Source organism: Arvicanthis niloticus, chromosome 6 (genome assembly GCF_011762505.2).
Source record: "Arvicanthis niloticus isolate mArvNil1 chromosome 6, mArvNil1.pat.X, whole genome shotgun sequence".
In the NCBI taxonomy this organism is placed as follows: domain Eukaryota; kingdom Metazoa; phylum Chordata; class Mammalia; order Rodentia; family Muridae; genus Arvicanthis; species Arvicanthis niloticus.
Window position 1 is genome coordinate 5,965,178 of NC_047663.1, and position 18,027 is coordinate 5,983,204.

Here is an 18,027-nt window from a genome sequence, read left to right on the forward strand (position 1 = left end):
CACCCACACACCCACACACACACCCATACACACATATACACACACACCCATACACACATACACACACCCATACACACATACACACACACCCATACACACATACACATACACACACACACTCACACACATACACACATACACACTCAAACACACATACACACACACACCCATACATACATACATACACACACATACACACACACACACTCACACACACACAAACACACACACACATACAAACACACACACCCATACATACATACATACACACACACATACACACACACACACACATACACACACACACACTCACACACACGCACACTAGCTTATTTTTTAAATGCCGTGGCTAGCTCAAAGGCTGGGTACTTCTAAACCTTCCCCTGCTACCCCAGGCCCAATTGAGGAAGTGGACAGTGGCCACCCACCCAAATCTCACATAGCTGGTTGGCTTTCTCTGCTGCAGCTCCTATGTCCCATCCTTCGCCCCCGAGTTATGGCGATTCTCTGTCTCCTGTTTCCCAGTTCCTATCCCACGCAAATCTAAAGGTCTCACAATGTCTCCCAGCCATTGGCCACTGGCGTCTTTATTGATCAAAACCAATTGGGGGACAAGGACCTTTAACGTTTGGAGACGCAGATTCCAGATTAAATCAAAGCATCAAAGCCAATCCCCAACAGAGAGAGAGAGAGAGAGAGAGAGAGAGAGAGAGAGAGAGAGAGAGAGAGAGAGAGAGAGCATCATGTTCCCAGACTGTCCAGAATGTGGCTTGCCATGCTGAGAGCTCAGAGATGCCACTCCTTGATACCAGGCACTGGCCTCAGGTGCCACATGCCACATAGAGAGACGTGAAGTCACAGACAGGCTACACAGGATCCCTGGCTGCCTGTTGGAGTATAGGCTCTGGGTTTTCTCTTCTGTGCAATGCTGTCACTACTATATCTGTGTGGCAACAACCCTGGCTCTATCTCTGTCATGGTTTGAATAAGAGTGATTCCCCCCCCCCCCATAGGCTCATATATTTGAATACTTAGAGAGATATTAGGAGGTGTGGCCTTGTTGAAGGAAGTGTTTGACTGGGAGTGTGGGCTTTGGGGTTTCTTTCTTCTTTCTTTTTTAAAGATTTATTTATTTTATGTATGTGAGTACATTGTGGTTCTCTTCAGACACACCAGAAAAGGACAGCAGATCCCATTACAGATGGTTATGAGCCACCATGTGGTTGCAGGGAATTGAACTCAGGACCTCTGGAAGAGCGCCAGTGCTCCTAACCACTGAGTCATCCCTCCAGCCCAGGGCTTTAGGGTTTCAAAATCCCAAGCCAGTCCTCTCCCTCTTTCTCCCTCCCTCCCTCTCCCTCCTTCCCTCTCCCTCTCTCCCTCTCCCTCCCTCCCTCCCTCCCTCTCTCTCTCTCTCCCTCTCTCTCTCTCCCCCCTCCCTGCTGCCTGAGAATCCAGATGTAGAACTTTTGACTCTTTCTGCAGCCCCGTCTGCCTGCATGCTACCATGCTTCCCGCCATGATGATAAATGAACCAAACCCCTGAAATGGTAAGCCAGCCCCAATGAAACGCTTCTCTTTGTAAGAGCTGCTGTGATCAAGGCATCTCTTCCCAGCCGTAGAACACTAAGACAACCTCTTAGGTACTTTCCTTGTTCTCCTGGGCCCACTTTATCAAGGCTGGGGCCCAAGTCCCACTGGGCCTTTAGACTCCGTCTCCCACGTGCAATGCTTTCACTACTGTATCTGTGCAATGCTTTCACTACTGTATCTGTACCTTCAGGCCTTGCACTACACCCTTACCATCAGGCCTTGTTGACCCTGACTACAACTCAGGATCATTAGGATTCCAGGACACTCCGAATATGAACACACACAGGGGATGCTGCTTTGCTGATTCCAGTCACTTACCTGACATCATGCATTAGTTTCCTGGTGTTTTCTGAGGTTTGGGAGAGGGGAGCCCTGAGGACTCTCCTGACTTCTGCTGATTGGCCTATAGTCTTCAGTGTTCCTTGATCTCTTTGTGATCATGGTAGCCTCTTCTTTCTACCTGGTGGCATCTCTGCTGTGTGGCATTCGCTTATAGATTTATGCACATGAACAGGGTTTTTGCGGTTAGGAGTGCTCACCTGTCCATCAGATGTGAAGGCCAGAGTCAGCTCTGGTACCTTCGATCTCCATTTGCTTTGTTTTGAGGCAGAATCTTACTGTGTAGCTCTGGCTGGCCTTGAACTCATAGAGATTTACCTGCCTCTGCCTTTAACTAGAGTTAAAGATACACACTGCCACTGTCTCCTGCCTTACTTATTTTTGGAGACATCTCTCTTTGAACCTAGAGCTTGCTATTTTAGCTAGATGGTGGACCAGCATGCCTCTGGGAGCTGCCTTTCCTTCCTCACCCCCACCCCAGGGCTGGAGCTTCAGGCCCTCATGCCTGATTTTAACATGGATGCTGGGGATTGAATTCAGGACTTCACACTTACACAACAAGCATTGAACCCACTGAGCCCAACACCCGAATAATATTTTATGTGATAAAATGTCTCTGTGTGGTACTGGAGCTTAAATTCTGGCCCTGTAAATACCTCTGAGCTACAGCCCCTGCCCACAGTGTGTTGGTTAGACTTGGATGTGTTCTTCTCCTTGTATAGAGATGTTTCTCAAGCTTGAAGCGTTGAGAGGAAGAATCAATAGGCTCTTAGGAGCATTATGGAGTGGTATCTTATACCTTCAGTGGAAGAATGCAATGTTGGGCATCTTGAACAAGGGGACCAGTATGAGCAGTTCCTGCGAGATCAGGAGAAAGGGCGTTTCTGGAAAGCAAGCATTGCCCAGGTGCAGTCTCTCCCTTGTATCTGTGGACAGCCAGGCTCCCTCCCTATTTTGGTTACTTGACCTTCAGATCATGGCTTTGACCTTGGTTTATGGCATCTTCATCCATCGACCTGAGCAGATGGGTTTGTGCCCAGTGCCTGGAGAAGCAAAGCTGAGTGTGTTTGGGGTGTTTCATTATGTGTCTTCACTTCTGATCAGACTTCACACAAATTCATCCTCACAGTTCTGGAAGCCAAAGCCCCAAGTGGACTAGGGTCTGTGCCACTTGGCCTTTTAGTTTTTAGAAATCTCCAGCATTCCTTGGTCTGAGGACCCTTTATGTCCAAAGCCACCAATCAATGCATCTTCAGGTTTGATTTCAATAGTCATGGCTCCCCTCCCCCCTTCCTTCTTCCTCTTGAAAGGTTCCTGGAATCATTGGCCCCAACCAGGTGCCCCTAAGTAAATTTCCATCTCTAGACTCTTCTTCCTCCTCCTTCCTCTCTTTTTCCTTCTCTTCCTCCCTCTCCTCTTCCTCCTACTCTTCTTCCTCCTATTTCTTTTCCTCCTCCTCTTCCTCTTCTTCCTTCTCTTCTTCCTCTTCATCTTCCTCCTTCTCCCCCTCCTTCTCCTCTTCTTTTTCCTCTCCTTTACCCTTCTCTTCTTCCTCCTCTTTATCTTCTTCTTCCTCCTCCTCTTCCTTCTCTTACTCTTCTATCCTAAACTGGTCTCAAGGATGTCCCTAAGTTCTTGATTCTCCTATATCCATCCATTCTTCTCAAGTACACAGGCCGGTGACATCACACTCTGTAGGATACTGGGGATAGAAGCCAGGGCTTCTTTCATGCTACATAAGGGACTCCACCAACTCAACTACCGCCTCTTCTGTTGTTGTTTTAGTTTTTGAGACAGGGTCACACTATGTATCTCTGGCTGTCCTAGAACTTGCTGTGTATAGCAGGCTGGCCTTGAACTCACTCACAAAGATACTCTTGCTTCTACTTCCCAAGTGCTGGGGTTAAAGGTGTGTGGCACCATGCCCTGTCCACCTCCAGATTCCTAATCACATCTGCAAGGTCCCTTCTGCACATAATGTAATGTGTTCATTCATTGGTGCCAGAGACTGAGGTGAGGCCGTTGTTTTGCTAACCACAGAGGGAAATAATGTCAGTCTGTCCTCACTTGGCTCTGGAAACTTCTTTCCCAACTTCTCCCTTCTCTGGTTTTACCCAGACAAACACACCAGGGCCTTGCTTTTCCACGAAATAAACATTTATATTGAGTGGGGCTAGAATCGGGCTTTCTGGGACTAAGGTGTGAGCCTACAGTCTGTGTGTCTTTGGCTCATCCAGCACCCAGAGAAAAATTGGTTTCCATTTCTGAAAATTACCTAAGAGGAAGAAAGTAGCTTCGTTGCTAAACGTGGTACTGATAGGCTTGCAAAACCCCAGCTCTTTGCCTGAGGAAGGGACTGGAAGCAGCCCAGCCTATCCATGCTTAGCCTGGCACAATTTCCCGATACTGCTTTGCAGAAAGGACTCACCCATGGGCAGTATCCTCTCCCCACACCCCGCCTCCCCAGACACCAATGGAACTCTGTGGCTTTGCCATCTCCTGTCATGTGACCTGGAAGCCCAGTTGTTTCTATTCTTCTGTAACAACACTGGACCAGGCTAACCTGTCTGTAACAGTATGGTTATACTGTTAGCCACAGACATTGGAAAGAGTCACTCAGTGGAAACATTCCTTAGGCTCCTTCTGACGTCATCTTCCATTTGGGCCTGAAGTGGGCTGTGGCCTAGCCTTTGCCCAGCCCCACATCCTGGATACTAGCAGGATGGATGTTTCCTGGTTTGCTCAGGAATCCTAGTCTGATGATTTTACCTCCTGAGGAAGAGAAGCTAGGTCAAACCAACTGATTGGGCAGGTCCTAAAAAGAGGAGGGATGAAAGAAGCAGGACCAGCACCTTTGCAACCAGGGAGCAGGAAAGCAGGGCTCCCTCTGCGTCCCAGAAAACAATGGAGCGCTTGGACACTGAGGGCGTGGGTGTGTGCATGGTTTTCCCCGTACTTTTGGTTTTGAAGTGTTTTCTACTTTCACAGTTCTCAAAATGTGTGTCTTTGGGTGTTCCCCAAAGCAAACAGACAGTGGGTTGGCCCTGGCCTCCAGCCAAACAGTGACTTCGTGCTAATGATCTGGGGCTCTGTCCACCTACCTGATGGTGTCCCTCGACAAGCACAAGAGATTTTGGGAATGCTACCCTTAGGGTGTACATCTCTTTGGTGTAAATGCGGACCTATCACCTATCGGGCTGCCACAGTTGTAGCCAAATTACTGAGGGCTGGGGCAATAGAAGGAAAGGGAGTCAGATGTCCTGATTCACCAAACTGGAAAAGACACCACAAAGCCAGGAGCGAGGCTTGCCTGCTCCTCTCCCTCATTATCCACATCCCAAAAATAGAACTTCCCCTTCCCTGGAGGCTCGGTTCCTGAAGGTCAAAGCCTTGAATTCTTTGCAGACAGGAGTCTAGCAATTTAAGTAATGATTACAAGGGGTGCACTGGACAGCTGGGACTCTGGACAAGGGCTTCATCCCACGTAGGCTGGATGAGGAGGCTTCATGCAGCAGAGCATGACGCTGGGCGGAGGAGTCAGGGAGCCAGTTTCCAGAAGTGGTGTGTTCCTCGTTCCCTCTGCTCAATGCCCTGAAGTCCTGACTGCAGCCACGTGACTGGCATCTGAGAGTGAGTTGAGATGTCATTTCTCCTTCAAGGAGCTGTCAGATGATGCCAGCTGCTTCCTCCCCCGGTTCAGAACCAAGTTTGGCCACCAAGGGAGCCCCTGTCTAGGTGCTGAGGAGCTCGGCCTTCTTCCTGCTTTTTCTCTTCTCTTCTTTTCTTTCTTTGTTCTTCTTTCTTTTGTCTTCTTTCTTTCTTTTTGTTTCCCTGCCCCCCTTTAAAAACATTATTACTTTTTACTTTTTTTTTTTAAGACAAGATCACAAGTAGCCAAGAATGACCTTGAATTCCTGAACGTCTTCCTTTACCTCTTTCTGCTAAGATCACAAGCATGTGACCCCATGGCTGGCCCTTGTTTTATAGTGTGTGTGATAAGCATGGGATGTCTATGGCTAGATGTGATCATGAGGCAATGGGTCAGGCAATGACACCTTATTTTTTGAGACAGGGTTCACCCGGATCCTAGAGTTCACTGTTTTGGTTAAACGGGCAGGCTGTGGACTGCTCAGAAGCAGCCTGGCCCTGGGGTTAAGGGCATGCCGCCACACCCAGCCTCTCTGGTTTCCAAACTGGGGTGCTCCTGTTTGCAAAGCAAGCACTTTAGGCTCAGAGTCACCTATCTAGCCCTTTGTTTTGAGGCAAGGTACAATGTAGCCCAGCCTGGCCTCAAACTCACTGCTCAGACAAGGATAATTTCAAATTCCTTACCTTCCTGCCTCTAACTCCCAAGTTCTAGGGTCAAGAGTGTACTACCACAACCAACCGGAATATTTACTTATTCATGTATTTATTTTATTATTTATTATTATTTATTTAGAAAGGGTCTCACTAAGTAGCCTTGGCTTGACAGAACTCACTTTGTAAACCAGACTGACCTCAAACTCACAGAAATCTGCCTGGCTGTGTCTTCAGAGTGCTAAGACTAAAGACATGTGACATTGTGCCCGGCTGGGACTTTGATTTTTGCTGTCTCTTATTTCAAAGTAGATTGATTGGTTAGTAACATATCTTTAGAATAAAAATACAAGGTTTTTTTTTCCATGCTTGGGGTTGATCTCAGAGCTGAGTGAGCACCAGGTAAACACTCTACCCCTGAGTATAAAATATGTACATTTTAAATATACAAAAAAAAAAAAAAAAAAGTAGAGGGTGATCTGAAAAGCAGAGGAGCTTAGCGGTAGGTGTTAATTGTCAACTTGACAAAATCTGGAATTACCAGAGAGATGAGCCTCTGAGTGTGCCTGTGAGGATTATCAGAATAGCCTTACTTACAGTGGGAAGACCTGTCCACTGTGGGTAGAGCCAGTCCCTGGGTGTGTCCTGGACAGTATAAGTCGCTGTAGGGAGCTGAGACACATATGTTCATCCTTTGCTCTCTGCCCCTTCTCTGTGTGTGCACTGTGTGAGCTAGCTCTCTGGAGCTCTGGCCACTGCAACTTCTCTCTGGATGATGGACTGTAACCTTGGACTGTGAGCTGAAAACCCAGTCCTCCTTCAGTTGCTTTTGGCAAAGGGTTTTATCACAGCAACAGGAAAAGAGACTGAGACAGGCAGTGTATACCATACCTTTTATTCTCTCTCACTCTGTCTCTCTCTGTGTCTCTCTGTCTCTATTTTTCAAGACAGGATTTCTCAGTGTAGCCCTGATTGTCCTGGAACTTGCTCTGTAGATCAAGCTAGCCTTGAACTCAGAGACCCACCTGCCTCTGTCTCCTAAGTGCTGGAATTAAAGGTATGTGTTATCCGGTTTATTTTCTTTTTGTTTTTTCCTTAAAGCTCTTCAGCAAGGTTCTTCAAACAGTATAAGAGGACTGACCTCACCCATTTGTTTCCTTTTGGCTGGTGCAGCAGAGCCCCCAGAGAAAGGAAAACATCTGGAATCCAAGTTCCCTGTAGAGATGTGGGCACTCAGGAGGGACATTTTCCCACCTGATGCCTCCCCCTGCCTGGGCTTCTCAGGCTGAAGTCCCAGAGGGCCAGATGGTCCCAGTGCACACTTAAAAAGACAAACCAGTCTTCCTGACTTAGCATGGGTAGAAAAAATCCCCACATCAGAACCTGACATTTGCAAATAAACACCTCAGGTTGAGTTTCAAATGTCATGGTATCTCAGATTAAGAATTAGGCTCAAAACTGGGCATTGTGGCTCACGTGTTTAGCACTTGAGAGGCAGAGGTGGGCACATCCAGGCTTACACAGAAAAACACAGTCTTAAATAACCAAAAGAGGGATGGAGGAAAGGAGAGAATGACAGAGATGACAGAGGGACACTTCCTGACTACCGCAGATCAGCGCGGAAGAGCGTGGACGAGCACGGGTGAGCACAGTCGGCTCTGCCTCCTTTGGGCTCTTGGCAGGTGTCAGAGTTATTTTTTGAGGGGAAGGACATGCTGAGCCTTCACCAGGAAATCTGTCTCCTTCAAAACCTGCAGAGGGAAAAGATGAAGCAGAGCCAGGAGCCACAGTGAAGTGAACCTCAGGATGTTGAAGGGTGTCTGGTCTCACTTTTAGGAATGTGTAACGCATGCCCCCGGCAGTCCACCATAACAATGCCTATCGGGCTGAGAAAATGGCCCAGAGAGTAAGGGCAGGTCTGGGTTTGAACCCCCATGCCCACATAGAACCCAAGTGTAGCTGTGTGTTCCTGTAACTCCTCCGCTGTGCAGAGGGCAGATCCAGGAGCTTGCTTGCCAGCCTAGTCAAGACGGAGCGTGTCAGGTTCAGTTAGAAATCCTGTTTCAAGGGAGTACCCTGGCAAATGACAAAGCAGGACACCCGATGTTCTCCCTCGGCCTCTGTGGACACGTACATCTGTGCACATACACACATATATAATAATAATAAATGGGTGTGGGGGTTACACCTACTTGAGGAAAAGATTTCTTTTTCTGTTTTATTTTTGCCATGCTTACCCTCCCCCCATCCCCAACCAGCCCCAGCAGACTACCACTGTGCTAAAATTCCCAGCCCCTTAACTTGCTTTTATGACAGAATCATGCCTAGGCTGGTCTAGAGATCTTCCCTCAGCCTCCTAAGAGCCAGAACTACAAACATTCACTGTCATGTCCCACTTGAGAAAAACAAACAAACAAAAAAGATGTTCTGCCGGGCAGTGGTGGCGCACGCCTTTAATCCCAGCACTTGGGAGGCAGAGGCAGGCAGGTTTCTGAGTTCGAGGCCAGCCTGGTCTACAGAGTGAGTTCCAGGACAGCCAGGGCTACACAGAGAAACCCTGTCTCGAAACACACACACACACACACACACACACACACACACACACACACACACACACACACACACACACGATGTTCCGAAATTGTTGGGAGCCAACTTTAGTAGAAAGCGGCTAGATCAACTTTGCAGCCATCTGGAACCATATACCCTGATGAAAGACTTGGTTGTCAAAAGCCTATAACAGCTGAAGCACACTCTGATAAATATATTGTTTATCCCACATAGCTTGTTTTGCTGTTTAGTGACCTCAGCTGTATGGTGCACGTGGTAAAATGTTTTCACCTGTGTTCTCCTGCTTGTGTATATAAATACCTCAGAATTCCCTTCAATAAGGGAGGCTTGAGAAAATAGAAGAGACTGAATCACACCCTGTCTTGTCTCCATTCTTCGAGTCTCTTGCCCCAAGAGCCACACTCTCTCTTGACCAGAGCACTTAGCCCCAAAAGTGTTGAGGCAAAGTGTTGAGGCAGAATGTGGGCCTCAACACGAAATGAGTGAGTTTGAGGCTATCCAGGGCTATATGATAAGTTCTTAAGCCAGCCAGAGCTCCACAATGTAGTCCTGACTCAAAAAAAAAAAAAAAAAAAAAAAAAAAAAAAAAAAAAAATCCCAAGGCACCTTTAGCCTTCACCACAGAACTGGGCTGGAGAATGGCTGTGTGGTAATTGTTGCCTAACATGCCACATCGATGGTAGATCTCAGAACCATGTCAGCTGCTGGTATCAGCGATTTGACCTAAGGGCAGTGTATGGGGATTAAGTAACCACACACATTTGCACATGCCGCAGCTCTGATTGGGGTGGGGACTCCAAGTCCCTTAGCTTCTCCAGCTGGTTTTCCTCTTACCAATGACTCGGGGGCCAGCGCTTTGCTTCCTGCAGCACTTAGCAGGACGGTTCACATCAGCCATGGGAGCATGCAGCCAGCCCTGTAGCAGGCATTGTTTGGAGGGCCTTTACTTTGTCTACAAGGTAGTGTCCTGTAGCCCAGGCTGGCCTCAAACTTGCTATGTGGCTGAAAATGACCTTGAACTTCTGGTTCTCCTGTGTCCATGTTCCAGGGCTTACAGTGCTTGGTTTGTGCAGTATTGGAGCTGGAACACAAGGTTTCATATATGCCAGGTAAACGTCCCCAGCCCTCAGTCGTAAACTCGCTGAGTTTACTTACTTAGGTTTGGTTTCTCTTTCTTTGTTAGGTTGACAAGGTACAGAGTACCGACAGGGTGCTGAGGCCCCTTCTGGGCATGTGCTGAGTTAAATACCAAACCTATGCTGTCAGACTACAGGCTGAAGGCTTGACCAGGTACTCAGCCTGAGAGGCCTTAGATAAGTATAAGAGTCTCCTGGGACCAGACCCAGAATCTCTTCCCTAATTCTTGTCACTCAATCTACATACTGTCAAGTTAGCACCTGTCAAGGCATGCCCCTGGCCTCTGTGGATGCAGGCATGGCCCCCTGGAAACACCAAGGGCTTCTGAATCAGAAACAAAATTTTACACTGTAGCCCAGGCTAGCTTTATATCTCTATCTCTCAAATACCGGATTAGGGCATGAGGCTCCACATCTGGCTCTTCTTTTTCCTTTTTTTCTTTTTTTTTTTTTTTTCTTTTTTTTTGGTTTTTCGAGACAGGGTTTCTCTGTGTAAACCAGGCTGGTGACATTGAACTCAGAGATCTACTTGGTTTATCTTTGTTCTTTTTTTTTTTTTTTTTTTTTTTTTTAATATTAGTGTTGTGTCTGAAACATGTGTGTATATGTGGACGCATGAGTGTGCACACAGAACCCAGAGGGCCCTGGATCCAGGTGCTGGGAACCAAACCCTGCCTTCCTGACAGCTGAGCCGCCTCCAGCTCCCTTCAAGTGTGGTCTTTACCGGATAGCAGCCAGTAAGGCCACCACCAAGCAGGCAGCCACCGCTTCAGAGCTGCGTTTTTCACAGCTTAGCATCTTTGGCTTTTTGATGACGCTAAGCATCAGATCTGAGGGCTAGCACCAGCTACAACCTCAGTTATCCTGGTCAAGAGTGTCAAGAAGCACACAAGAGGTGGGTGGCATTTTTTAAGTCAAGAACTATCTGTATTACTAGTGCCACGCACTTCTTCTTTAAAAGCCCAATTTTTTTTTTTTTTTTTTTAAATCTTTTCTTTTTCTTTTGGTTTTTCGAGACAGGGTTTCTCTGTGTAGCCCTGGCTGTCCTGGAACTCACTCTGTAGACCAGGCTGGCCTAGAACTCAGAAATCCACCTGCCTCTGCCTCCCAAAGTGCTGGGATTAAAGGCGTGCACCACCACTGCCTGGATCCTCTTCCTCTTCCTCTCCTCCTTCTCCCCCCCCCCCCTTTTTTTTTGAGACAGGTGTGTGTGTGTGTAGTCTTTGTTGTCCTGGAACTTGCTCTGTAGACAGGACTGAGGTTGAATTTATAGAGATCAGGACTAAAGGCCACCAATGTCCGGGCTTATTTTTATTTCTTAAAAATATACTATCAGGGCTGGAGAGATGGCTCAGCAGTTAAGAGCACTGGCTGCTCTTCCAGAGGATCAGGGTTTGATTCCCAGCACCTGCATGTTGGCACACAACCATCTGTAACTCCAGTTCTCAGTAATCCTACATCCTACTCTGCTTCTGAAGGTACCAGATACATACATATATGCAGTCAAAACACCCATACGAATAAAGAGGATGATGATGATGATAAACTTTAAATGTATCTATATGGACTGTTGAGGCCCACACTGCCTGGCTTGGGGGCCCCTGTGTCCCACCTGAGCTGCTGCTCCAGTCCGAGGGTCAGGGTCTGGCAAGAGAGAGAGGATGAAGGAAGAGATGTGAAGAATGAAGGGAGACAAGCCAGCGCGTGTGACCAACTCTCGTTTACTAAAAGGAAAATCCTGGGTATATATACACTTCACCACGTGCCCTGCAGTCGTGGACAAGCAGGGAGACACAGCTGAAGACTCTTTACCACATGCCTTGCAGCTGGGGCCACTAAACAGCAAAACAAGCTATGTGGGAAAAACAAGATGTTTATCAGCGTGTGCTCAGCTGTTGTGGGCTGTTGAAAACCAAGTCTCATGTCAGGGTATTCGGCTCGAGATGGCTGCAAGGATGATAGCCGCTTTCTGTTAGGAGTCGGCTCCCAACAATGGACCAGTGAGAGGGTTCTCTGGGTAAAGGCAACTCCCTTCATCCTTACTTGATAACCTGAACCCAATCCCTAGGACCCACAGGGCAGGAGAGGGCAGCTCCCAGAGGTTGTCCTCTCCATACCTGTGCTATAGTCTACACACGCCCACACATACCCAGAATATGTGAGTAAAAATACAATTGAGGTAAATGACTACTGTATCATCATCAGGGATCGACCGTGGTGTGGAGGGCAGAGGCCGTGCCTGCACCAAACCAGGAGGAAGTGGTGGACCACTCGCTGGAGTTGGTGTCTTTTCCCCTGTATTTGGGTTCAGGTAACAGCTCGGGTTGCCAAGCTTGTGTGGCGAGCTCATTCACGGGATCACATCACCGGCTCCTATGTCAACCTTTAGCTTTAGGGATTTATGAATAAACTCTATTAATAGTAATAGAAGAACAGTTTCCAGAAACTCCCAGTGCTCTCGGCTTTCTTCACTGTCCCTACAGGTAGCCACATACATGGAAGGAGAACATTTTAGTTACATTTATTTATTTATTTATTTATTTATTTATTTATTTGAGACAGATTTTTCTCTGTGTACTGTTAGACAAGACTAGCCCACAGGTAGCCATACACTTAAGGAGAAAAAGTTATTTATTTATTTATTTATTTATTTGAGATAGGGTTTCTCTGTGTACTGTTAGCTTAGGCTGGCCCACATCAGACAGCTTACAACTCCCTATACCACCAACTCTAAGTGATCCAACGTCTTCTTCTGGTTTCCATAGAACACACACACACACACACACACACACACACACACACGTAATTTAAAATAATAAAATAAACCCTAAAAAATATGTGAAAACTGTACACCTAGTTTTGGTCTGAGCTGTAGCTCGACGTCAGAGCAGATGCCTAGACTGTCCAGTGCTGGCTGCTTCTGTCTTAGTATTTTGTCCTTCTATGCCTGCTGCTGATAATGGGGGGGGGGAAGAAGGTGTGTGGGTGTCAGGGCTTCTTTATTTGAGGAGGTCTTTCTCAAAGGTTCAGTCATCCACATACGAAGGCCGCAGGAGTGTTTGGCCTGTGCCACCTGTCCGGGAAGCTGCTCCCCAGAGAGGAGGTGGCAGGCTCCGTCCACCCAGATGGCCGCTGAGGGCCCTGCACGAGGCCCCGCGTTGGAACCGCCTGTGCTGGGTTCCGCCTTCGGAAATCGCGACTTAACGGATCCAGTTTTTTTTTTTTTGTTTTGTTTTGTTTTGTTTTTGTTTTTGTTTTTGTTTTTCTCCCAAAGGTTACTAGGACAAGAGACAAGCAAACAAAAACAGAGCTGTCCTAAATTTAATTGAGAGGGATGGGAGGATGAGTGAGACAGTAGGACCACCGGTCACGTATGTCCCGAGCCCACTGCCAGCCTCGGGGCGGGGCGTCACTGCTGGTGCGGCTGTGATCCTCCGATCACACGAGCTAATCCATCTTCACCTGAGGGGGGGGGGTGGTCTCTCCTGCCCTTCACCAGTCCTAATCCCCTCGTCATTGCCAGCGCAAACGCAAGGAGACAAGTAGGCTTTCCATTCACTGGTTCTTATTAAAGTGCCCTTAGCTCTCGGGCCAGCAGGCAGCAGTGTCCCAACTTCCTGCTAGGCCTGGTGCTGGAGGTTGAAGGAACTGGGTGAGGTCTGATGGTTTTACCGGGGCTAGTATTTTTAACTAGCCACTCTGTCTCTCTCTCTCTCTCTGTGTGTGTGTGTGTGTGTGTGTGTGTGTGTTTCCCTTGCTTGTGAAGGTCAGAGGACAATTTCAGAGAGTTAGTTCTCTTCTCCAACTATGTGGGACCTGAGGATTGAACTCAGGTTGCAAGGCTTGGCAGCAAGCACCACTAAGCCATCTTGCTGGACCCTGGCTAACTTTTAAAAAATTACATCTCTGTTCATTTTTTTTTAACTTTCTATTTTATCTTATGTATATGGGTGTTTTGCCCGAGTGTCTGTCTATGTACCACATTCATGCCTACTGCTTATGGAGTCCAGAGAGGGCCAGATCCTCTGGAATTAATGGTGGCTGTGAGCCACCATGTCAGTTCTGGGAATTGAACCCCAGTCCTCTGGACGAACAGCCGATGTTTTTAACCACTGAGCCGTCCGTCTAGCCTTGGCTAGCATTTATTTTTTTTTTAATTTATTTATCTTTTTTCAAGACAGGGTTTCTCTGTGTAGCCCTGGCTGTCCTGGAATTTGCTCTGTAAACTAGGCTTGCTTTAAACGGAGAGATCCACCTGCCTCTGCCTTACAGGTTCTGGGATTAAAGGTGTGCGCCACCTCTACTGGGCTCTAGCTCCACCTGGCTCTGGCTAGCATTTTTAACAGCATGAAAAGCCATTTTCTTTCGGTGGTCCCTCAGTCTCAAGAGTATTGTTTCAATGTTAGATTCCAGCGTGAACAGAGACCCACCAGTGCAGCACCAAAGCAGACTCCAAGCTTGTTTGAGGAGCAAGCAGAGAAAACACAGGACACAGGCGTTCCCTAACCGGTGAGTGGTACCCTCCGAAGTCTACTGTAACTATAACCAGCCCTGGGAATGAAACAGGTACAGGACAGAAATGACATGTTATTGCAATCCCTCCCACTTCTTCCCAGACACCAGCACGAGAGGACAGCATGGCAACAAAGCTGGCTGCCACCCACGCTCCAAACAAAGGGTGTGCGTACCAGCCCTGCTCCAAGAAAATAGGGAGGTGCCACTCACACACCAGGGAGAGGGGCAGCGCCGACCTGGTTCTGTAATTCTTAACATTCACTTCTTCCTGCTAAATGGTGTCGGCCCCAAAAGCTTTCAGCAATTAATAAAGCTAAATTACCTGTATTTCCCTGTTGAACAGTGATATGATTTGGAACAGGCCTTTTCTTAATGTCTAATTGGTATTTAATTACTAGGGGATCCAGCTTGCCCTTGTGTGTGAAATGAAACTACCTTCCACCGTGAGGCCTTGACTCCACTGGCTGGCTCAGATGCCAGTCTGTTTTGTTTCTCCTTGTGTTTGTGATAGGGTCAGATTTCTTCATGTGCCCACATGTGGGTGCAGGTGTGTGTAGATTATTTTTTATTTGAGACAGACTCACTGGCCTGGAATCTTATGTACCCAAGATAGCTGCAAGCTTCCAAGGGTTCGCCTGTCTCCACCTCCCATTTCGCCATCACTGGGATTACAGGTGTGTACCTCGCATCTGGCTTTTTGCTTGAGTTCTGGATACTCAAAGGCTGGTCCTCATCTTGTGAAACACTTTTCCAGGGTCTTATGTAGCTCAGGCTGTCCTTAAACTCATTGTGTACCTGAGAATGACCTTGAATTTTCTGTTCTGATCCTCCTGCCCCCAGATCATGAGTTCTGGAGTCACAAGCAAGCTAGGCAAGCACCCGACTGCCTGAGCTACGCCACCGGCCCTCTGTCAGACCTTTAAGAACATGGCTGTATTTCCATGGTGGTTACTTTGATAGCAGAGAGAAACACAGGAAGAGAGGGTGGGAAGGAAGAAGCGATGGGCAGGTGGGAAGTGGAGGACTCACAGGGTGCTCTTACCCGTGAGCTGATGAGAGTTGGCACTGTGTGTGCATTAGAACTTGAACCAGAGCCAGGAGTAGCATACACCTTTAATCCTAACTCTCTGGAGGCAGAGGCAGGTGGATCTCAGAATTCAAAGCCAACCTGGTCTACAGAGCAAGTTCCAGGATAGCCAGGGCTACACAGAGAAACCCTGTCTTGAAAAAAAAAAAAAGTCAAAAGACAAAACAACTTGAATCTGTAATGGTGTTTGACTCGACCTACATGTATCACCCACAATAGTTCACGGTGGAGACCTGTAACAGCTGTTCTTGGCTGTCAGGTTGACACACTTGGGATGAGGGGCTTTCATCTGAGCCATCACCTCCATCAGATTGGCCCATGCGGCATTTTCTTGATTGCTGACTGACTTAGGAGGGTCTGGCCTGCTGTGGGCATACCATCTGGAGAAAGGTGGACCTGGGCTGGACAGGAAGACCAAACCCACGCTGGGGAGCAGGCCAGTAAGCCCCGTACCGGGTTCCTGCCTTGAGTTCCTACACTGACTTCCCTTGGAGACAGACTATCAGTACGACAGTAAGCTGAAACAAACCCTTCTCCCTAGGTTGCTTTTTTTACACATGGTGTTCCAGAAGGAACACTAGGTGGTCACTGCAAGGGTGACTGTCCACACCAGAATGTAGCACATGTTTCTGAAGGTATTTGGCTCCCCAGGGGAGTGTTCTGATCATCTGTAAGAAACTGCCCTTAAGTGTGGTGGACTAAAGCAATGATTGCTCATCTCTCTGTAGGCTCTGAGTTAGCAGGGCACAGCTCGGTGCTTTTAATTGGGGGTGTCCTGTGATTGCCCTGTCACTAGGACTGAACATCTCATATAGCTCCTGACATTTTCATAGCAGATTCTGATTGTTAGCTGGGGGGTTCAGGCAGTGCGGTCCTTCCTTGTGATGCTGGGTTCTGGGACAGAATGCTGAGAGACCCAGTCGGAAGTGACGTGACTTGTACTTCTGCCTCATGTCCCAGAGCATCACTTCTGCTACCTCGCATTGGCCAGTCAAGGGACTAAGGTCACGCCGGGCAGTGGTGGCACACACCTTTAATCCCAGCACTTGGGAGGCAGAGGCAGGTGGATTTCTGAGTTCGAGGCCAGCCTGGTTTACAGAGTGAGTTCCAGAACAGCAGCCAGGACTACACAGAGAAACCCTGTCTCGAAAAAACAAAAACAAAAAACAAAACAAAACAAAAAAAAAGGGACTAAGGTCATTGGCCTGGATTCTAGGGGTTACAGAACAATAGGTTCTCCTACCTGTGAGAAGCTGAATGGGAGGCAGGGAAAGAAGGGATTGATGGTGGCCATCTTTGTAGACTGTCCAAACAACTGGGGGAACTATGGGGATTGGTTTGTGGGTTATAAATATATTCCTTCCAGTGTGCCCACGATCAGATGCTGCTGTGATGATCAGTAGTTAGCCCTCTTGGTCTTGTTGCTACAGCTGTGATCTACCTCACAGGGCAATATTTATCTCCCCACTGGAGGTGCCTGATTTTTCCATTTAGCTGTTTGTTTTGTTTGAGACAGGTCTTACTGTGCAGCTGGTTAGTTTTCCTATCAACTCGATTCAAGCTGTGGTCATCATGGAAGAAGGAACTTCGGTTGAGAGAACATCGCCATCAGATTGGCCTGTAATCTTGTCGCCATCAGATTGGCCTGTAAACTCTTCTGTGGGAGTCCTGGCCCATTGTGGGTATTGCCCCTGCTTGTCCTCGGTGTAAGAAAGGTAGCTGAACGTGAGCCTGACAGCAAGCCAGTCAGCAGACTTACAGTTAAGTCAGCAGGCAGTAAGGAACCCCTATGGTTCCCTCTGGGTGCCAGCTCTGATATCCTTCCAGTGATGGGCTGTAATGTGCAAGTATAAGTCAAATAAAACCTCTCCTCCCCATGTTGCTTCTGGGCATAGAACAGGAAGCAAATTAAAACTCCCAGCATGCTTACTTCCCTTACTCACTGTGTGTGTGTGTGTGACACACGCATAAACTCGAGAGAGACATTGGTCGCCTTCCTCAGTTGTTCTCCATCTTAGTTTTGAATCAGAGTCTATCACTGAAACTAGAGCATGCAGTTTTGGCTGAGGTGGGTACACTCCAGGATCTTCCCCTCTGCCTCCCCAGCACTGGGATTACAAACACAGCTCTGTCTTTCCCCACCCCCAACCCCGCAGTGTCTCTCCTCTCTACCTCTGCTCTCAAACATGAGTTTTAGGAGAATCAAGTCAGGTTCTCACACTTTCCTGACAAGTACTGTAGTGACCAAGGGTCTCTCCTAGGCCTCACTCCCCTCTCAATATTAATAATGGCACTTTTGGAGCTCTGGTTTTGTGCCTGATTCTCTGCTACACACACCCACACCCACCTACTCACCCTCCCCCACACACAAGAGAGAGAGAGAGAGAGAGAGAGTCAGTCTTGTAGTGTACATGGAGAAAATAGTTCTCTCTCTCTCTCTCTCTCTCTCTCTCTCTCTCTCTCTGTCTGTCTGTCTGTCTTCCCAGT

The 18,027-nt window shown here is 47.8% G+C and overlaps 1 long non-coding RNA gene across 1 annotated transcript; it reads left to right on the plus strand.

The window, feature by feature from the left end:
* Positions 1-13,166: 13,166 nt before the first annotated feature.
* LOC143442604 (uncharacterized) lies at positions 13,167-14,779 on the plus strand. Its single transcript, XR_013110901.1, has 3 exons — positions 13,167-13,480; positions 14,345-14,447; positions 14,555-14,779. It is a non-coding gene; the product is annotated as an uncharacterized LOC143442604 (long non-coding RNA).
* Positions 14,780-18,027: the final 3,248 nt, after the last annotated feature.